The sequence below is a fragment of the Branchiostoma lanceolatum genome, chromosome 15 (genome assembly GCF_035083965.1).
Source record: "Branchiostoma lanceolatum isolate klBraLanc5 chromosome 15, klBraLanc5.hap2, whole genome shotgun sequence".
NCBI lineage: Eukaryota > Metazoa > Chordata > Leptocardii > Amphioxiformes > Branchiostomatidae > Branchiostoma > Branchiostoma lanceolatum.
Window position 1 is genome coordinate 9,426,427 of NC_089736.1, and position 23,311 is coordinate 9,449,737.

Sequence of the window (23,311 nt, forward strand, 5' to 3'; positions counted from 1 at the left end):
AGATCGTTGGTACACAAGGAAGAGCGGCGGATTTCTTTGCACGCGGCGCATCCATTTTCAGGAAAGAATCTAGTCACACAAACGCGACAAAAACGTTGTATTTAATCGTATCACATAAATTCAAGAAATAAAACACGTTGTATTATGTATTTACCACTCACTTCTGTATTTAAAATGCTTCCTGTTCCGGTCTACTCCTTATAATTCGCTATCTACTGGTATTTCATTTCATAATGTTACATATGTTGTTTTCGTTCTTCCATTTCGTTCCATTTCGTTCCATTTCGTTCCATTTCGTTCCATTTCGTTCCATTTCGTTCCATTTCGTTCCATTTCGTTCCATTTCGTTCCATTTCGTTCCATTTCTCTCCATTTTGTTCCATTTCGCACTTTCGGGGGACCCGATACGTGAGTAATGATTACAGACGCACCAGTTCAGTCACTGCTATGCTGCGTAACTTGGGCTGGCAAACGCTAGAACTGCGCCGAAAGATTGCCCGCTAAGTCACCCTGTATAAGATCATCCATGGTACTGTTTACGTTCCACACACGACCCGCCGCACCAATCACTCCCAAACATTGCAGGCCATCGCGTGCAGGAACAACTACTATAGGCTCTCGTTCTTCCCTCGGACCATCAAAGAGTGGAACGAACTTGAGCCTGGTGTGGCGGAGGCGGGGTCCCTCTCCCAGTTCAAAACCGAACTGGGGAAGACCCTGCTGCATTGAGCCACCCCTACACGTCCTTGTATATATGAAAATATATGTATTACTAACTCACTAAATTCACTTGTCCTGTCCTTTGCACACACAAATTCAGTTGTTTATGTTCCTTAGTGCCTCTCCTTTATTTTCCCTTCGTTTTACTTGTTCCGGACACTTGTGTTGTATCTAACCCATGCGCAACTGCTGATAATCTCAGATATGAGGCTAAGCAGTAAAGAAGAAGAAGAAGAAGAAGAATAAAAAACAAAAGTCGAAGAAGATGTCATCCATATATTAATCAAATCAACATGGCCAAAAGCAAAATAAAAAGTTGCGTAAAGGTGCAAATATTTTACGGATTTTCAGCCACTCATAGCTAATTGCCACGTTCTCATTGGTTGAACTGATAATTGTGATTGACAGTCAGGATCTTTCTATTGTGATGGACAGTAAGAATGTCTGAGGTATACTCCAGTCATCGATAAGGTCCAAGGAAAATACAACCTTAACGATCCCAAAGAGGGAACAAATTTCCAAATTCAAATCCCCCCGAGGAACGAACTGTCGTGTAGCGAGCTAACGTTGTTCATTAGCCGTTGTTGATTGACATTATAGGTAATTATATTTGCAGCTTCTGAATATTAATTACTTTTTGTTTGACCCCCAACCTTTATCCCACAATGCATGTCTTGAAATCTGTTGTTCGCGTCTTCAAACAAATGTTCTTGTAAACTTTGAAAAAAGTTGGTGAAATTTTGATTTAGGCAAGCTAGGTCCAACGGAAAAAACGTGTGCAGGCATCCTAAGTATGCACCTTGACTGAGAAATTCGTAAATACTTTCTTTCACCGTTTATAACGTTTTTAAAGTGTGAACGTGTCCAAACCACAGACGTTGTGTACAAGGAAAGACCGTGGCATATATAGCGGTGTGTGTCTCTCCTTATTTGTACCGACGTGCTCGTGTGTCCCCACAGAAACCGATGGAAACTAGGTGAGGCTAGTTCCGGCCCGCCAGCATTCGAACGTTGATTCTGGTTGGACTCACTTGAGACTTGGCTGTGTGAGACGCTATTGCATGTAATCGCTGGGTTTCCCATGGCAGAACAAGTCCGTATTCGTGGGGGCGAGCGTCGTCATTTTTGAGGTGGGGTCTTTTCCTGCTGATAAGATGGTGGCGGTCCGGGTTAGTCGAGGAGAAAACAAACAAACAAACAAACAACCGAAATAGGCGGTTTTACACCCCCGTGTGGAGATCACAGTTGGCACAGTCTGGTTCAGTCCGTTCAGCTCAGGCGTGTGTGCAAGGATGCTCCACGTGCGGAGATGTTTCGGATGGATTTTTTTGCAAGTTTTCGGGACAATTCAAATATTTTTCTTCTCAAGTTTGTTCCTTTAATGTGTGTAGTAACTTCTGGAATATTGTCGTGGCCGTTTCAAGGAGTTTCGAGAGGAAAGGGGCCCTTCTTTACTTGTTGCGTTTCGGAGAGACAACAAAATGGCGAGGCTGGCATGTTGAACAGAACGGAACGGCGTGGTGAAGACACTCGTTCTTACAAGGTGAGACAACAAACTGTTTCCTCGACATAAGGTTAAAATGTGAAATTTGGTGTCATTTGGTGAATTTCTCTGAATCCTGAGCGGAAAATGCCATGTTTACGACAACCTTTCCAAATGTCTATTTCTTTCGTATTTGGTTGAAAATTTTGCTCTTTATTACGTTCGTAAATAGCTTGTTAGATAACATAAGTTGTGTGAAAATTATAGCAAGTATGAGTTGATATTAGTCGCAGAAAAACTGAAAGAAAAGTGTCTTTTGTTTGTCTCCACGTGGCCGCCACACCTGTTGGAATGTACGTGACGTCACTCCTCAGTTTTCCCGCCAAAACGCGGCGTGGTGGCATTTGTTTTAGTCGTGTGGGTTTAACGAGGGTTTCTCATAGTTTTGGACGAAGAAATTGGCCTTTTTTTCTGTGCAATTGCAGCCTCGGGGAAAGCTGACGAACTGGCAGAAATGTTGGCGGGAATGTCGGACGGCGTATTGCTGGAAAACTCGTTCTTTACTGGAGGTAAAACAAATTCTGTTTCGTCGATAGAATTCCTTATGATTTAGTGTCATTTTACATAGGAAACAAGGCAAGCGTCGCTATTTTTGGACGGGCCTTTTAGTGAGTTTTGATATTGAGCGGGAACTCAAAGAGAAGACAGGCTTTACAAAATATTAATGTCTATTCCTTCCCGGTTTGCATTTTGCTCTTTATTGCGTGCGTAAAATGGTAAATAACGTTATATATATGTATCGAGTCATGTGGGAATGGTATGAGTTGATATAATGCATGTGGCAGAAAAAAACGCGACATAAAGTGTCTTAATTTGTTTATCTGTACGGCACGTGGTCGGGCTGTACCGCCACCTGTATGCACGCGCAGGTGGGTGCAATTAACGTTAACTCTTCCTGCCAAAATATCCCGCGGACAGAGAAAACTTCTGTCCTACCCATGCAGATTTGAGAGATGTCTTTAAGTTGCTGTAAGGTTATGCTTTGAGGTGAAGAAGTTGAGTGGTGTTGAGCACTCAAAATTTAAGTGAGAAGTAAAATAATGTTATTTTCTGAAGTTATTATGACACTGCACATGTGTAGTTGGAACCATGAATGGGCTTATTGTTCTAGAAATAGCTGTTGAAATTATGCTTTGATATGATATAACATCACAAATGGCAACATACATGTAAGTCTATTTGAAATGAATTGACAACTGCTGATACTTGTTACTTACTGCGACCGTTTATTGACACAGGGAGGAACATTGGGGGAAACCTGCACTTAGAAGAAAAGTCCTGGTGAGTGTTTGACAATTTGTTTGTCGAGGTCATATTTTTGGTACCAATACCTTTGCCATACCTTGTTGAACTGTTGACACTACTTAAGGCCACAGCAAGTAATTTTTATGGATGACATCAGCGCGCTCATTAAGTTTCGCCTGATTTCGAAATAAAAAACAACAAATTTCATTGCCCTCCGACGGTGGTCAACATGCCAAAAATGGGCATATATGTCGTAAACGTTGACAGTCTAAGGTGTTTCATTGCATATGAATACCCAGTGTGGTTCCTGCCCATGATGGTATAATAACAAGCTGTTTTCTGTATTTGTTCTAGCAAGGACATTATACAAATATTTGGGGGGGGGGGTCTAGTTAATTGAGCTGTATACACAAGGTGTTTCATCACATATGAATACCCAGTGTAGTTGCGTCAGATGATGGTACAACAAGCTCTTTTTTGCATTTGTTGTAGTTAGTCTATTGAGTGGATACACATCTACAAGGACATGTTTACTGTTGAATCAAGGAGGTTTTATATTATATATGAATGAATACAGGACTAATACATTGGTTGAATACAGCAATAAAAGACCTGTTTGTCACGATATCATATTTCGTGGCCTCAATTCTTGTTTAACAAGATTTGTGATCTCAAAATTTGAAAATATAGGAATCTTGTTTTTTTTTTGCCCGCCTTGTTTTTTTGTGTGCCCTATCTCATTAATTTTGGAGTCTGCGGAGGATGTCATCCATAAAATTTACTTGCTGTGGCCTAATGAGTACGTTGATGTTTTCGGTTCCACTCATTGTATACCGTATATTGTTCTCAGTTTCAATTATCGGATACCATATATTGTACACCGCCTGAACGACATATAGACTCCTCGTATATATTGATTTTATGATGTGACGAGAATGTTATGGAACATGAATATGTTTCAATGTAAATCTCAGATCTTACTTTACCTCTATACTTATTTTGATAATGGATTTTGTAGGAACAGCACAATTCACACTTTCGTGTTTGTTCCAATAATGATTGAAATGAATTTTTTTCAAAAATTAAATAGTAGCAGCGTTTGGTAAGTTGAGGTAGCAGCACACAGTATTTATCTGCCATCCCCGGAGTCTGTGATCTAGCGGTAAAGTCTACTAAAGAAACAGTGCCGCCTAAATCTTGAACCACACTGAAGGATAGTACGTTTTTATAATATAGATAAGTCAGCTTTTAGATTGTAGGAATGAGATTGTGAATTTTGCCCATTCGGCATGTAAATGTGCTTCTCTAGCATACCCTAACTTTACTCTGATTTATCCACGTCGATGTCCGTCACTTTCTGGTTCTTAAGGCCACAGGAAGTAAATTTTATGGATGACATCAGTGCATTGATAATTGCCATATTTAGAAATAAAAAAAGATTTTTCCCCCTTGGCAATGGTCAATATACCTAAAACGGGGCAATATGTTTCAAACGTTTGTCAGTTACATTGAAAAAACGTTTTAGATGCCGTAAAAATTTGCACATGTAGAAATGGTGATTTCAAAGTCAGTAGATAGCATTATTTAGTCACAGTCAGTCTGCCGCATGACTCAGGAGACTCCAGTGCACAGTAGATGGGAAACCTAATGTTTTTGCGTTCTTGAAACCCAGATCTAAATTCATAATGATTTTAATGTTGACATCAGTGTAAAAGACTTGTTGGTTGTAATACATGTACCATGTTTAATTGCTTCAATTCTTAAATGCTTTATGGTATTCAAGTTGTGAAATATGGATGTCTTGTTTTTTTGGCCTGCCTTGTTTTTCTTTTGCTTGCGCGCACTAAATGTGGAGTCTGCAGAAGATGTCATCCATAAAATGTGCTTGCTGTGGCCTTTAACTATAGAACCCGAGGGTTACCCCCATAGGCTCGAAACTGTGCTCTGCTACCTTGAACATCATTATTAGAACTCAAAAAAGCTATGAATGGATTGATGTGAACTTCGCTGTGTGGTCGGGTCTTAACCTATCCAAGACATTATCAGATTTTGGAGACCCTGACAGGTTTTCTCTGTAATGCAGCTGAACTTTGTTTTCATGCAAAATGTGTCTTCATTGTGCCGTGTACCTAAACCTGTGTTCAGGTTCAGGTCCGGATTTAGATGCAGAGGTTCAGTTTCAGTTCCGGACCTGAAACCATGGCATGTCTGCTAGAAATTTTTTTTTTCCTGTTACATTCCATATTGGCATATATTTTACATGTATTTTGAAACTATATATGTGAAATTATATTGGTCAGGACTCAGTAGTAAACACAAAAGTTGAGATATAAACACAAAAACAGCATTGTGTAAATTTGACCATCTCAGGAGACTTTAAGATGGTTTAAAACAAAAAAAATTTTTTTCAAGTTTAGACGTGTTTTTTTTTTACTTGAACTTAAACGTTAGTTACAGTCTGGATCAAGTCTGGGGTTTAGGTATGCAGCACTGAAGTATTTCTTCATGTTCATATAATGATAAAAAAGAATGTGTTACTTCTCACAGAGAGCACTCTCTCATTTGTAAGCATTTTATATAATTGCATTGTGCATTTTTTTTTGGCCTATGTATCATTTACACAGGGCTTGAAATACTGGGTGTATGCATAGCCCCTGTAAGTCCATCGCAGGCTTCTCTCACAGCGATTTTGAAAAACTTAATATGAGGGCCAGATTTTTGGCTGGGGGGCCGTGTCTGCCTGGGATCCTGTAACTGCCGTGTGGAAAGCCTGTGCTTTGTCAGCTTCAGCAAAGGCAGTGGTGATTAAGAAAGTCTGTCGAAGGGCCAATTAATGTTGCTGCGAGAAGTAATGACAGTGCCGCGAGAAGCAATTGAAATGTTACGTTGCACAAAGCCTACGTGAAGTGACGCATGCTTCCTGGCAAATGAAAATCATGGTGTCTTCAAAGTCGTGTTACAAATTTTCGTTCTATTGCTGATATCTTCTGTGAATTTAGCCGTTATAGCTAAGATAGAATAGAGATCTTATATTTTTTTTTACGAAAATGAGACAACAAAGGGTCAGGGGTTAGATTATGATCGACCATTGTTTAGGGCGGCGTCATGTACTGAAAAGACATCCCGTTAGAATGTTACGAGGTGTTACATAAGGGGCGTTACAATTTCCCTGCGCTGGTCGTGTTTGTTGCGGGAAGTTTGTGTTTTTTCTGAACCTCCTTGTGAGGTAGTCTACGACGGTTCAGAATAAAACTGTTTCACGGAATTGTCATCATGAACGCAAAAGCATTCCGGAACCGGTTCACACCGATGTTAATGACGTCGTACATCTGGGTGCAAGAGGTCATAGTTCGTGGCGTCACTTGTGCTTTAGCACGGGAAAGAGTAAAAGTTCTTAGCTGGATTTTCGGCCACGTTTTTAATCGTAACATCTCGCTTAGTTTTTGAATAGTAAAATCTTGTTACATCATCAGTGCGCTAGATGTCGCTATTGTACAATTGCCTTCTTAGATGTCAGATCGAAATTTTATGTCCCTTACCAGCGGTGGACCCAAACAAATGATGATAGCTGGGTTGACAGATGTGACAATATGTTGTCTCTGTGTTGCATTTTCTTCAAACTTCCTCTGGTCTTGTTGCAGATTGTTGCCGACTCCAGCCTGCAGTTTTACACCAATGCGAGGAAGAGTTCCTGCAGGATGTGTGTTTATCAGTTAAGTTGTTCATTGTTCTGACTATATCTTGTTGAAATTTGTACTTTTGAAAGTTCCATGTATGCAGAAATGAACTGTTTGCCAACTGAAATAATTGGACTGGCTTTTCCAAGTTGACTGTACACAATTTCTGTTATCGAAGAGTGAGTCTTAGAGTGCTACAGTAACTGCTTTTTTTAAACTCTTGGATTGAATCGTAGTTTTGTAAACTAAGATAGATTATTTAGAGCATTGCTTGACTTAACGGGGGGGTCCCCTAACTTCAAACGTAAATTTCGAGTTTGACATGACATGGCACCAGTGCCGGTTGTCTGCAAAGTGTTGCGTTTTGACGAATGATAAATTAGAGTGGCGGTGTTCAAGGATTTTCCGTTGTCGAGTTGATTTTACATCGTCCATGCACAATTTACACTTAGTCTATAATCTCAGTCGGTAAAACCAGAAAAATGTTGTAACAGTTATGAATGTAGCATTCCATATTGTTCCATTCTAATTAGGGAACTGTAACAAATACCTTTGTCTCTCTTTAATTTGTCGTCACGATTTTAAGTAAACAGAATAATTTTGTGGAAGTAAGTAATTTTTGACCGTGCGTGCTGTGACTTAGCGACAGTGTTTACGCCGCTTGTTGCGTTCCAAGCCATGTCAACATTGACGATCCATTCTTTTGGGATACAAATGGTCGTGTTGCATGAACGGACAAATGTGCCACAACTGTACGTCCAAAACTGCGGGGCAAGCATGGTTACACTGGAAACTGAAATGGTGACATTTGTACTCGGCACAGCACTGCATGTGACCAGAAAGTACGCGGCAAATCTTCCTTGTTTTTCCAGTCAATTCAGTGCAAAGTTATGTAGTAGTAGTAGTATCCAGTATTTTGATCAAACTCAGGCCTCGAAATTAACCATGTCCTGATGTCCCGAGGACAGTAGAATTTGGGTTCGAGACAATTCAACTTACGTTTTGGAGTATATCAGGACAACCAGAAAATTCAGTTCTCGTCATGATGGAGGAACTCGATTCAGCGGAAGATTTTGCGGTAAAGATGTCCCCAATTCCATTGGGAAATGTTTATTGAATATAGTTCCATCCGTAGTCAACCTGTTAGGTTGTGCCTAAAAACACCTCAATAAAAACTCCCGCGATTTCGGCAATTTGGCGAAGAATAGAAACAAACACCGGCCATCTTGAAATTTTTAGCGAACTCTTGCTTAATCTCGCAATAACACGCGGGAACGACACAACGCCCTCTAACAAGAATTTGTGAGACTGCAGTTTCAAATGTCAATAGAGGGCCGATATTGCCCGATAATATGATAGATTAAATCCAGCATCGTGCTTTATTCTTTCTTGGGGCGAAATTAAGTACTTCTTTGTTATTTTTGCCATATTAGAAATTTTACTAAATTAGAAAAAGGCATTGATTTTGTAAAAACTTGTTTATTCATTATTGTATGTTGGAATTCTTTTTTTTTCATTTTCTTCATTGTTTGAGAGCTTTAAAATTTGTGTTTACTGCTGACTGTATATAATTTTGCATGTATTATATTTTGCATGCAAAATGTTTGTAAACATGCAATTTTGTACGTAACTGAAAAGAAAAATATTTCTAACACACATATGCCATGGCTTGAGTTCAGTATAGGATCTAAGCTGAACATGAACCTCTGGAACTTAATCCAGACCCCCACTAAGTTCACATCTTTGGCCCTGGTTGGGACACTTTGGGACACTTTCGGGACAGTTGAAATCCACTTTCGGGACAATTCAGGGACAATAGGGAAAAAAGTTAATTTCGAGGCCTGAAACTGCTGCCGGGGTCCCTGACACGGGTGGGCAGCAGCCGCTATGACATATTTTAAACAACATCATCAATTGTTTTTAGAGCTCGCTATTCATGAGTTTGTAGATTGTTTTTGAGCAGCAATGAGAAATATCCAGTTACATTCAATGAACTTAGTGATTATGCATTCCGAGATCTCAGACCCATGCTGCTCACATCAAAGCGAAGCGGCCTGTCAATTATATTCACATGCGGGGTTAGGTTACATGTTTGCAACATCAATGTGTTTGCTTGTGGAACCATATGTGCAAGCCTGCCGACGGGAACTTATCAAATGCAAGTTTATCCGACGTGTTTCAAGCTAGATTACATGTAATAAGATTTGCCCTTTTTGGAGCCTCACTAGCTAGTACTTGATTTAGATGGGGACCGTGAAATGTCAACACTATAGCATCACATTCGAATCGTGGTCAACGGAATGGCCGTGACGTAAAGGGGGGAGGTTATATTGTTATTTAAGGCAAGTTTAATCGCGACTGATAAACTAACAAACACCTACGTTTCTTGTGTGTTTTGTATGGCTTTATGCGTCGTGTAAAACAAGAAAGTTTGCCTTGCGATTGTTGACTGTTCTTTATGTAAGACTTGACATTACGCAATGACCTTGCATCGAATGTAGTCATTTTTTATAGCCAAATTTTCCTGGTGGCGCAAAAATCGGTGTACAGAAATCCGTGTTTCATTCAGACGTCCGCTATATCCATGAAGTTGGGTTCTCGGCGTTTTTATTCAGCACACTAGTGGATAGAAACAAACATGTCTCTCTTCTGCATAATAAGACAAAGTAAAACCCGTTTGAAGTTATGGGACCCCGCGTTATAATTGTAACGGTTACCGTTTTTACATTTATCAATATGTTGAGGTATGACACTTTTTTCTTCTTTTCATTTAGTCAAATGTATCCAGATGGGCGACAGCAAGACTCCAGCCGAGGGGATGCAGAGAAGAGTTTCTTCTGGAGATGACCTGCCTCCAGCCTGAGAATTTGCTGCGACCGGAGATACAAGTCATGATCTGTCAAGTCAAAGACTTTATTTACATTATGAGTGTTTTTCATCATTCACATGATAATATCTTTATTGCAAGTTCATGCTCAAAGGCACATGGAGATACATGGAAATCGAAAAAGTTATCTAGTCTGCTGTGAAAGTTCTATGGTTGACTATGGTTGGGTTTGACTTCTTTCTTTGAAGGCAGTGGAAAATGAAGTGACCCATGTTTTTTATCGTAAGTGGGTTGGTTGATTCTAGTAGAAAGATTTGTGTAAATTATGCACATTTTGAAAGGTAGGAGATTTTATGGAAGCTGTTTTACATAATTCGTTTATTTCGGTATTTCATTTTCCACTGCGTTCATTGTACAAAACTTAGTAAACACATTTTCTCGTGAGCAGGCAGCTTTTTATATCTATAGTGGGTGTGCGCTTATTGTATCTTACACACAGCTGACTGTTGGTCCAAATCTTTGTTGGAGATATACGTTTGCCATTGAGTATTCTGTTTTGACGTTTCTATAAAATGTTAACTTACAGTCATCGGTAGATAATTTGTAATGAAAACTTGAATATATATGTCGGTCATCCTTTTTCTTAGCAATGTACAAAATGCGGTACATGTTTGTCTAGATCGAGATTGTTGACGTTCCAGATAAAGAAGTATCCGCTATTGTCAAGTACATGTTTCACATGATGGTATTATATAACTGTACAGGTATAATCAAGGAGCAAAGATTGTTTTGTCTAGTTTAATCAACTTGATTTTGTGTACCAAGACCGTTAATTTTGTGTAATGTTGAAGAACTGTTGTGCTAGAATCTTTGCTATTTGTGCTACGAATGCACACGACGAACTTTGTAGTAATTTCGAAAGTATTCTCAATATTGTTGGGCTAAGCTGATGTTGTGTAGCGAGACTGTCAACTTCCTGTAATGTTGAAGAACTGTTGTGCTAGAATCTTTGCTATTTGTGCTACGAATGCACACGACGAACTTTGTAGTAATTTCGAAAGTATTGTTCTTGATATTGTTGGGCTACGCTGATGTTGTTTTCGAGACTGTCAACTTTCTGTAATGTTGAACTGTTGTGCTAGAATCTTTGCTATTTGTGCTACGAATGCACACGACGAACTTTGTAGTAATTTCGAAAGTATTGTTCTCGATATTGTTGGGCTACGCTGATGTTGTTTACCGAGATTGTCAACTTTCTGTAATGTTGAAGAACTGTTGTGCTAGAATCTTTGCTATTTGTGCTACGAATGCACACGACGAACTTTGTAGTAATTTCGAAAGTATTGTTCTCAATATTGTTGGGCTAAGCTGATCTTGTGTGGCGAGACCGTCAACTTTGTGTAATGTAGAAGAACTGTTGTGTTAGAATCTTTGATGTTTGTACTACAAATGCACACGACAAACCATGTAGCAATTGAAAAGTATTATTTTTAGCAATATTGTTAGACTAAGCTGATGGTGTGTACCGAGACTGTATGATATTGTTTATTTGTGAAGATTTTACATGAAGAAGAAAATGCCAGAAAGTTAAGGTTAAAAGACGATAAATGAGCTAGGCTGGTAAACATATGTTTGTAGGAATGTGTAGAAGCCAGGAATTCATCTGAATTGTGTCCTTCTGCTGTAATATGAGAGTACTTGATCAAGTGTGAAGACTAAATAACACTTCTGTCAAAACCATCAACCATCCCCAAACAATGTCAACGGTGGCGCATAGTTTGAGCAAGGATACTTACTAAGTTACTTGTTCAGAAACTATATGGCACTAGAGACTTTGGATCGGTTTTTGAGTAGACAGAAAGTGTCATTTAAATCTTAAGACTGGATCATAAACTCTTATGTTATATCAGAAGGAGACGATTTAGGAGGATTGTTGGGTTTTACTTTGAAGTTATTCCTGTAAACATCCTTGGACCAGCTTAGTTCATGTTAAAGTGTGTCGAGTCTTTCATTAACATCCACCCCACCCTCCATCCATCCACCCCCTCCCTCCCTCACTCCCTCCCTCCCTCACTCCAACCCTCACTCCAGACCCCAACCCCTCACTCCAGTCCCCAACCCCTCCATCCATCCAACCCCTCACTCCAGACCCAACTCCTCCATCCAGACCCAACTCCTCCATCCATCCATCCAACCAACCATCCAACCCCTCACTCCACTCCCCAACCCCTCACTCCACTCCCCAACCCCTCACTCCACTCCCCAACCCCTCACTCCACTCCCCAACCCCTCACTCCACTCCCCAACCCCTCACTCCACTCCCCAACCCCTCACTCCACTCCCCAACCCCTCACTCCCCAACCCCTCACTCCACTCCCCAACCCCTCACTCCCCAACCCCTCACTCCCCAACCCCTCACTCCACTCCCCAACCCCTCACTCCACTCCCCAACCCCTCACTCCACTCCCCAACCCCTCACTCCACTCCCCAACCCCTCACTCCACACCCCAACCCCTCACTCCACACCCCAACCCCTCACTCCACACCCCAACCCCTCACCCCAACCCCTCACTGCACACCCATACCCCTCACTGCACACCCATACCCCTCACTGCACACCCATACCCCTCACCCCAACCCCTCACCCCAACCCCTCACCCCAATCCCCAACCCCTCACTCCAATCCCCAACCCCTCACCCCAACCCCTCACTCCAATCCCCAACCCCTCACCCCAATCCCCAACCCCTCACTCCAATCCCCAACCCCTCACCCCAACCCCTCACTCCAATCCCCAACCCCTCACTCCAATCCCCAACCCCTCACTCCAATCCCCAATCCCCAACCCCTCCCTCCCCCAACCCCACACTAACAAACTTCATTTGAATAAAAGAAATGCTACAGGAGATTACTCGTGTTGACCAGTTCTTTTGTCAAATACTTATAAAATTTTATTACAGAAGAAATGATACACTTAAAATAGTTAATAAATTTTTACCGATATAAAATAGAAAATTTCTAACGCCGCCAGACTACCAGCAAAGCCGCGTGCCCGGTCGGCAACACAAAGGCCCCACCCGAGGCAAATATGTCACCCCCCCCTCAAATCCACTAAGAGGGGGACAGGGGTGTAGTTCATGTTAAAGCTTATTGTGTTGTTTTTCCTCTTAAAATGCACATTTCAGATAACCATCCATCCATTGTTTCCCTGCTATATTCATTTTAAATGATTTCACTGCTTCATTTTATTACTTCTTTTGGCCACTATTTATTATCTTGTCAGTTCTAAAACTATAGCCACCAATTTGAAAGATTACTAAGTGACATTGATCATAAGTTTGCTACTGAAATTATAGTTCAAAGAAAAGGCTGAACAATTCTTCATGTTAATATCAACTACCAGACCTTTTTGGTATAACTAAATTGCTGTGGCCTAATGTCGTTTCGAACTTAATTATAGACTTGAACTAATATCACAGCTGTGCAAAAAATTAAGGGCAATTTGGTTGCAAACTTAAGCAAATCCTGATTAACTGTGGCGGGTTGTAAGTGGTAACAATAAATAGCAAACAATATGACAAGTAATGCACAAAGACAACTTTTCAGATTGTAAGTTATTTGCTACTAATATTCTGTTTCATTAATAATCGTAAGTATTTGGAAGAATATCTATTACTACTTTTCACAAATGTTTTAATAAAGTCTTCCAAATACTTTAGATTATTGCTACAACGAAATACCACTAGCAGTAACTTACAATATCAAATTTTTCATTGCGCGGTATTACTTTTCATATTGTTAGCTATCTACTGCTTCCATATATAACCCGTCACACTTGCGCTTAGAATTGGCTTAGGTTTGCAACCAAATAAAGATGTTTCTGCACAACTGTGACAAGTCTATAATTAAGTTTCAAACGACATTAGGCCACACCAGTTAAATCCTTTCATAAAGAAGGTCTACGTATTAACATGAAAAATTATTCACCTTTCTTTAACTATAATTTCAGTACTTAACTTATCAAGAATGCCAGTAATCTCATAAATTGGTGGCTACTTTTACAACTGACAAGATAATAAATTGGCGTGACCTTATGTGAAATGAACCAGTGAAATCATTTAAAATACATATACCAGGAAAACAAACACTACCAAGAATACTTTTTTTTTAAAACTTTCTTATCTTGAAGAAAAATTGCAACACATTCCACATTCTATTAAGAACCTTTCTTGGCAAGTTTTTCTACCAAGTCTAAATTTCTTCTTTTATTAAATTGATTATTTTTCTTAAGAAAATATCAGTTTTTTTTCTCTCCCCTTTCATGGATTATATGAAGAGAAAAAATAACGCATTTTTGGTAGTGAAGGTCATCTAAAATGTGCCATTTAACAGGAAAAAAAACCCAACAAGCTTTAACATGAACTACACTGGTCATGTTTACAGGAATAGCAATTCCTATAAACATAGAAACCAGCCTAGTTCATTTATCAATCAAAACTCTTTATTTCAAACAAATACATTAAAAATCCTACAAGTACAAACAAATTCTAGCCATCTTTACACTCAGTACCAAATTGCAAGCTTTTTTACATTTACCACATAAATTAGAGGATTCATGCATAGTTAACTCACATTACATCTAAATTCCGACAAAATCGAAGACCACATTTCTTGGCAGTTTTACTTAATATGTTTGTACAAATGCGACGAGATTAATCGTTCATTTTGTGCAATACATCATGTTCCACCTCTGTTACGATGAATTTTGGACAACATAAATTAGATGATCTATGCATAGTAAACACGCGTTCCAAGGTTCGAACCATTATAACTAAATTCCGACAAGTACAGTTCATTCAAGGCCACTATTCATTTCATCATTATGGTGAAACAATACAATACGAAGGCACGAGATAATTTTGTGGTTTTACGGCAAAACCATGTCACATTTTTATGAAGCCAGGGAAGTACTGAAAAGATTAAGAGCTATCTTCCTGAGGTCTTCACATGTATACTGCTACAGCATCTGAAGATACGGCAGTTGGCACAACGTCCGTCTTACATTTCCTGAAACAAAAACCGAAACTGTTATAGATATAGTACTACATGGCCTTACACACAAACAGAACCACAAGTCATTATCGCGTGCGTAGAGTACAATGCTGACGTATATTGTGGTAGTACATAACAAGTTTTACAGAAAGTTCCCCAGGTCTGTGTCAAATGCTACATTACACCGACTCTCGTGGCATTTATGGACAGACAGATACATATGCAATGAAAATTACACAATACTACAATCAATCAATGAAATCAGCATTACGATTCAATTAACACCATAGAGTCATTTCAACAAATACATGAGATAAAATAGATAATAAGTGCATGTAAGAGGTATACGCAGAGCTTAGATTCCAGCGGAAATTTGCAACAAGGCCAATTTAGATCATTTCTAACGGTGGCTGTGAAAAAACAGCTTTATGTGCCTCCCCACTAGTGTTATTTCCCCCCCCAGTTCACAGTCAGGTATTGCCAACAAAGAAGCCTTAGAATTTCACAAATACCCCTATATATAAAGCAGGCTGGCAGTAATTTATGTCAACATTCTTAAAGTTTCAAGCACTTTCCTCCCACAAAAAATGGGTAAGAGACGTGAGATATTTGACCAATAACATTTAAGTGTAATGAGAAAATCCTGGGATAAAAAAATTACAGGTCTTTATGACGTTCTGTCTAAAAGTAGGGATGCCTAAATCCTCATTGATTTTCGGCGCATTAAAAAAGCGCTCAAAATGTTCTGTTTTTACTGACTTATTCTGTGTACATTTATCCTAGGACGTAGATACATAAAATTTTGTTGTGCTAAATTTCCAATCTTTATGGATTGTTGCACCTTTGTCAAACAAAAGTCATCTTATCTCAACCTAGCGTGCATCGTTTGCTACCGGGTAGCAACACGAATCTGCAAGGAAACTTGCTGGATAACCAGTTCGCTCACAGAATACTGTGAATCATTATCATATAGCGGTTGGAGGGAAATTGAGTAGGTCATGGCACTTCATTTCAACGCTGCAAACAAACATTACTGTCTCAAATATTTGCAGTGATAACATTTCAGATGTTGACTTGTGACTGTTAAATCAGCTAAAATGAAGTTACAGTAGATCGATTGACCACATCACCATGTTGGGCGGGCTTGTTCGAACTTTTCTCTCTACCCGGGGCTCTAAAACACCAACTCAATGGGGAAATAGGACAATGAAGACCAGAACGACATGCCCGTGATTTGGCAACAATACACAACGTTTTGGAAACTATTTGCTCTAACCTACATACTGATCCGTCCACAGAAACATAACCTTCTTTATGAAGGCAGGGCCCCAAATTCATTTCCCAACCAAAACAATTTGGGTGAACCACATAAAATAAAGTTGAATTTCAGCAAAACATTACTTTGACGTGACTGCCGTGAGGGCAAACTTCAAATCGTAATCCATATTTCAAATAAAGTACAACAAAAAGTTAAATAATTGCTTTTTCTGATACTTGGATTTCAAGAATATTCTGTAAGTGTACATGAGAACCATTACAATGTAGAGTTAGCCTCCGTTGCAGTCCTTCCCACTAGCAATTTTTCAACTTATCGGGTCCAGGTTTTTGGCTGGGATCCTGTGACTGCTGCATTTTGTCGTTTTCAGCTAAACCCTTATCAAAAAACACGTCACCAATTGCCATGGATGTGCGAACTTCCCATGATAAACCATGACCAGTGCTGGGAAATCTTCCCACTCTTAAGCCCAATTGACGCCGCAAACTATGACCTCACATAGATGGATGTGAACCGGTTTCGTAACGCTTTTGCATTCATGATGACTATTCTGAACCGTTGTAGACTACCTTGCGAGGAGGTTCAGAAAAAACAACAGACTAAACTGTTACGGAGCATTCATGTTCACAAGTAAAACGGCTTACTTTGCTGAAATGGTTCAAACTGTTTCATTTTTTCAATCATGAACGGGACTTTATCATTCAACATAATCTACTTTAGGCAAATAGTCATGCAAATTTTCTTACAGACTTCCAATATTTCACACTCTTAACAGATCAAAGGAACATTCTACACCAGAAGCGGGTATCATAATTCATCAAAGACTAAATTGTTATGCTTGAATTTACCATACGTTGAAGCCTGAACTCAGGGCAAACATTAGGATAATAAATAGGGATCAACTTCTTGAATTCACCAAAGGACCCTTACAACAATGCCAAGATTTCAATGCTTCTTAAAGTACTTCAGCAAAGGCCTATCAAAAAAACACTTATCACCATTTGGCATGGATGTACTAACTTCCCGTAATATAAAGACGACCAGCACAGGGAAATCTTCACTTCCCTTTTACGTAATGCCTCGTACATGCTAACGGGATGTCTTTTTAAAACATGACTGACTTACGGACACCTAAATAACACACCTTTCGTACGTTTTTTTTTCTTTGCAAATCCAACTAAGTTGCTATAATGATCCTGTGCTTTTTGTGCAAGGAAACGTGTCTCACAAAAGCGTGAGAAAGCTGCAATACTTTCTCCACTCACGCCGCTAACAAATATCATCTAACCCCTGACCCTCTGTTGTCTCCTTCTTTGAAAAATAAACTAAGATCTCTATGCTATAACGACTAAATTCACATAAGATATCAGCAATAGAAAGAAAACTTAGGCCACATTTCAGAAATTTGCAACATGACTTTGAAGACATGATAATCATTTGCCAGAAAGCATGCGTCACTTCACGTGCGCTTTGTGCAACATAACATTAGATTACTCACGGCTACAATAATTGGCCCTTTGAAAGACTTTCTTAATCACCACTGACTGCCTTTGCTGAAAGCGACAAAACACAGTCCGGTCACACGATCCCAAGCAGATACGGCCCCCAGCCAAGGAACCTGGACCTGATAAGTTGAAAAATCGTTGCAACGAAGGCTAATATAGAGTACAAAAATATCTAGGTGCACTTACACTGATGCACCCAGTATTTCAAGCCCTGAAACTCCGAAGGTAATTCTATTGCACAGAGAGTGAGTGTACAGTCAACATAAATGATATCGATGAACAACTTAACTGTCAAACAGTTCTTCTCCAGAAGAAACTCTTTTCTGCATCGGCTGGAGTCTGTTGCTGTCAGTTGTCGCCAGTCTGGATACATTTGACTAAATGAAAAGCAGAGAAAAGTGTCATACCTCAACATATTGATACATGTAAAAACAGTTACAATTACAGTAAATGCAGAAATATTTGCGGTAAACTTAAAAACCATCGTAAAACTTTCTCCATCTACGACTATAGTGCTACTATGGTAACTTAAAACTACCGCAAATACTCCACTTTCTGCCAACAGCGAAATAAAAACCAAGCGAACTTAAATGCATTTACAGCAAAACTAGAAGCAGTCCTAATTTACAAATCAATGTATATACAATAAAATATAAGATAACAAGCAGTAGTGAGTAAAGCTAATTCCAGGCCTCTTACTCCTGAGACAACAGCACAGGTCATTTTATGTACTGAATACTATGTCTTCACTACCACCATCCTTCAATGTTAGACAAAAATTGTTAAGCAGCGAATGCTTAACACTTCATTGAAAGATATTTCAGTTTGACAAACAACAGTAGTCACAGTTACCGCAAACATGAATGCATTATTGTATAGTATTCAGGGTTTTTGCCTCTCACCCAATCAACTTAGAAAAGCAAGGCGAAAATCACAAGAAGATATAGTCAGAACAATGAACTTAACTGTTAAACACACGTCCTGCTGGAGTCGGCAGCAACGCTGTGTTGGACGACCATCTGCAAGAAGACCAGAGAAAGTTTGAAGAAAAAGGAACAGAGACAACATTGTCACACCTGAACAACTTCCCCTAAATATTTACAGGCAACCAAAGCAATATAGGGACAAAAAAATGTTAAAATCTTTTTGCTACTGACATTTACTAATTCTTTGAGCATATTAAAACCACACAGAAACATGCAAGCCTACAAAAACCCTGTGAACGATTTTTAGTAAGCTCTCACATCACAACGATGTAGTATTTTTGCATAATGGACGTTGCTATACATTGTGATAGTGTAGTTTTAACTTATCATGTATAGAAATAAATAGACTTTCACAATCCGATTTTCGGTCCTAATATTGCTTGGGTTGCCTTTAATGCTTGCATACTTCATCTTAAGAATATCACCATCTCCAAATATCAAGACAACAGGCAAGCTGCCATGGAAACACGAAGCTGGGAATAAATAAAACCTGTAGACATAGAAAATTTATCAATCTTGACATCTTGCCACTGGTCTATTATAAAATGTTGCTTCAGTGTAATATAATTAGATAAATCAGTCATAATGGATTACAAATGTACCTTTTTTTCCCTTAAAATACATTTTTTTGGCGTATGAATGTCACAATCACAAGGCCATTACTTCAAGTGTACAATTAAGTTCCAAACGATATTAGGCCACAGTAATTTTATTATAAAAAAAGGGTCTAGTAGTAGATATTAACATGAAGAATCATTCAGCCTTTTCTTTGAACTATAATTTCAGTAGCAAAGTTATGATCAATGTCACTTAGTAATCTTTCAAATTGGTGGCTATAGTTTTAGAACTGACAAGATAATAAATAGTGGCCAAAAGAAGTAATAAAATGAAGCAGTGAAATCATTTAAAATAAATATAGCAGGGAAACAATGCAAAGGTTATCTGAAATGTGCAATTCAACAGGAAAAACAACACAATAAGCTTTAACATGAACTACACCCCTGTCCCCCTCTTAGTGGATTTGAGGGGGTGACATATTTGCCTCGGGCGGGGCCTTTGTGCTGCCGACCGGGCACGTGGGGCCGCGGCTTTGCTGGTAGCCTGGCGGCGTTAGAAATTTTCTATTTTATATCGGTAAAAATTTACTAACTATTTTAAGTGTATCATTTCTTCTGTAATAAAATTTTATAAGTATTTGACAAAAGAACTGGTCAACACGAGTAATCTCCTGTAGCATTTCTTTTATTCAAATGAAGTTTGTTAGTGTGGGGTTGGGGGAGGGAGGGGTTGGGGATTGGGGATTGGACACCGACATTTAAAACACATCAACAACTAAACTCAATCATGTTGTAGTAGAAATAAAGAGGGAAGTTGGTGAACAAAGGAGTCCAGTCTGGCCCACGTAGTGCGAATTTCCAGCCGGGGAAAAAACTCTTCAGGTTTAGACAAAGACAAACCTTAGTTAGCACTATACAAGAAATTCTTTGAAACTGTCACAGACTGAATAAAAGTTCTGAATGGGAGCTGTACATCTCTGGCTGTCTTACTGAAGTCTGAATGCTGAGTGAAGATGTCTGTTGATTGAGGATTAGTCCATCTCATATACAGTATGGAGTATCAATCAGATAATCTTACCTTAAGAAAAGTTTGGGCTTATTTGGTGTTCACAAGTCTTGGTCTGGTCCAGACAGGAGTCACACCTCAGGTTTTCTAGACACACAGCTATCTATGTATGAAAACAAGAAACAGATCAGGGCATTGACAGGGGCAACATGTGATTAGGAAAGTACATTTCAACAATAACGACCTATATAACTTGGGACAAAAACATCAAACGGAATCCGATATAGAAATAGAAGTAGTTCTTTTACAAGATGTTACTACTTGTTTTCATGTTCATTGTTCACAATAAATCAAGGATAAGAAATTTGATAATTGTGAAACAGTCATGCATACCTGTACAAACAAGTCCGCTCCCTCGATGTCTCCAACCAACACAGACGGCATTCCAGGTCCCAACAGCAGTCACAGCTCACTTAGAGACTCTGGGCACACATACAAATATAAAAATCAGCTTGGGGTATTGACAGAGGTAATATGTCAATAAAAAGTACAATATTTCTTCAAGATAACACCTTGCATGGCTGAAAACATAATTAGAAAGGAATAAAAAGGACAGATCTAGAAATAGCTTCTTTTACTCTATGTGCTTCATACAGTTTTAAGGCAAGATGTTTCTACTTATTTCCGTGTTCGTAGTTCAGTAAGAATAAGAAATCTGATGTGAAGCAGTCTGTCTTACCCATGTCTTCAAGCAACACTGTGTTTCGGGCAACATTCTGGACAGGAATCACAGCTGGCCCTCCAGACACACCTAAGGTATGTGATCAAAGAATAATCAGTTTAAAACATAGTAACAATGTTGATTCAGAGAGCTATGACAATTCCCTAATCCTTGTCCTGCAGACCCCCAAAATATAGGGGTTGCACATAACAGAACCTATATGTGGGTCCTGTATATGTATAGTCTGGAGGTATTTTACAACTGAACGCATCACAACGAAGTGAAACACTCCAAATGCGGAAGTAACAATGCCACCACAGTGCAGAAAGAGTCAGGAGTCAATGACCTGATTAAGGAATCAAATTAATGAACTAAATTCCGTTAAAAAAACATCACCAGGACAACGGTTAATATGCTTGAATAGGCTATAGATTATTTTGAAATTTGGCATATTTAGTCCCTAATGCTGTGAGGGTTAAAGTCATTTTGGACGCTGACACAAAGTCAGAGCTTCAGGCGTGAACCACAAGCACCAAACCTCTGAACGTAAAAGAACCCAGCACACTTATCGAGAAGAGTAGGGGCGACCCGGTGCACTTGGCTACAACTTGAGCCATAGCGGAGCCCTTTGAACTACTAGCTACCTGAACACGCATGACACTTCACCTCTATTGAGGATGACTGACCTTTTGTTTAACTACTAGGATAACAGCTGTCCTTAGTGCTGAATTACCGGTGGTGCCTTCCATTGTCTGGTTTAAGAAAGATGGCCTACACACTAGACCAGCTACTGCAGGTGGACTCTCTCAACCTCCATTTGAATCAGCAAAAGCATCAATACTTTACAATAGTCTACTTGTACTAGAACTCAACAGCAGTGTTGGTATAAAAGACTATTTTGTCTAAAAGTGAGTGAAAAAAAAGGTGAAGTTATAGAATGACAATTATCCAGATTAACAGATTGCAAAAAGATCAACCCAAGATTTTGAAACATCATCCACTTGTGCAGGTCAAAGGTGAAGCCCCCCCCAATTTGTAAACACAGCTGGTCTGGACCGTTCTTTATACAGATAACTTTATAGCGCAACAACATGTACAAGGTACAAAGTATGGCTGGTACATAACTACAGTTCTATATATATCTAAGGGCTGTGAATACGTGTTCTGCAATAAGCTAGTTCGGAGTTGCTACTACGCATGTGCAGTGTCAAAGGTGAAGGCCCCGCGACGGAAACAGTGCTCACCTCCCCATTGTCTAGATTTGCATAACAACGCCCAGACGGGTCTTGTTTCCGTCGCGGGGCCTTCACCTTTGACACTGCACATGCGTAGTAGCAACTCCGAACTAGCTTATTCACATAATTCTGAACCTCCAGACCTGATCTAAATGGTGCAGATAATTTTAAATGCTACACACACACACATAAACCCTTTGTGCCCTAAAATACAGGTGCTTAACTATTCATGTCTCAGTTAAACCGTGGAATACAAAATAAAGCACAACAACTGGAGCTGTCACTTGTTTTTAAATCAAAATATTCCACCCTTTGCGGAAGCCTTGTAATACAGTATACACGACATTTTTGGCGGGAACATCATGGGGGATTTAATTATTCAGACGTGCGGCACATTTCACCACGTGGTCGCCCAGCCACGCTCAACGAAACATAATACAACTAAAAACTGACAAAACTTTTTTTTTCGTTCGGAAACTGACCCATTATTTTCTCAATGCTACTCGACACAGAGGAAATACACTCAGTATTTTACGAAAACAACTCATTGACAAGATATGCAAGACTACAGCACATATAAGAAATGGAGCAGAAACCGCTTCAAACTTTGAGACGAGCACGAAGTATTTAGGAAACAATATACGAGACGTGTTGTTATATGTTTGTAAGAAATACATTCAGCTAAATAATGTGCTGCCTTACCTTATAATGTAAGAACGAGTCTTCCAACACCACGTCGTGCTTCCCACGTGGCAGACGACATTTTCCTTTCTTCTCCAAACTTCACTCGGTCAGGAAATGAGCAGTTTTTCCCTCAAACATTCAAAAAACGGCACAAACACACCCAGAAACACTCAAAAGGTTCACGGCAGACGTTAAGATGGATATTTTGCGGACCAAAAGCCGAAAATGTACGCCAAAAGTGGGACAAAAATCCCGCCCAACAGCCTGCGCCATGCGGTA

The 23,311-nt window shown here is 39.4% G+C and overlaps 3 long non-coding RNA genes across 4 annotated transcripts; 1 reads left to right on the forward strand and 2 right to left on the reverse strand.

Annotated features, from left to right (window-relative positions):
* Positions 1-1,592: 1,592 nt before the first annotated feature.
* LOC136420654 (uncharacterized) lies at positions 1,593-11,523 on the forward strand. Of its 2 annotated transcripts, XR_010753274.1 has the most exons (5): positions 1,593-2,263; positions 2,689-2,772; positions 3,502-3,544; positions 7,150-7,220; positions 9,960-11,523. It is a non-coding gene; the product is annotated as an uncharacterized lncRNA (long non-coding RNA). The 2 variants fall into 2 exon arrangements; XR_010753273.1 differs by lacking the exon at positions 9,960-11,523 and having other exon boundaries at positions 1,594-2,263; positions 7,150-9,099.
* Positions 11,524-14,417: 2,894 nt separating this feature from the next.
* On the reverse strand, positions 14,418-18,943 carry LOC136420652 (uncharacterized). The gene is made up of 3 exons (XR_010753268.1): positions 18,810-18,943; positions 18,133-18,220; positions 14,418-15,077 (listed from the first exon to the last, which is right to left on the reverse strand). It is a non-coding gene; the product is annotated as an uncharacterized lncRNA (long non-coding RNA).
* LOC136420657 (uncharacterized) lies at positions 15,083-18,126 on the reverse strand. Its single transcript, XR_010753276.1, has 2 exons — positions 17,177-18,126; positions 15,083-15,759 (listed from the first exon to the last, which is right to left on the reverse strand). It is a non-coding gene; the product is annotated as an uncharacterized lncRNA (long non-coding RNA).
* Positions 18,944-23,311: the final 4,368 nt, after the last annotated feature.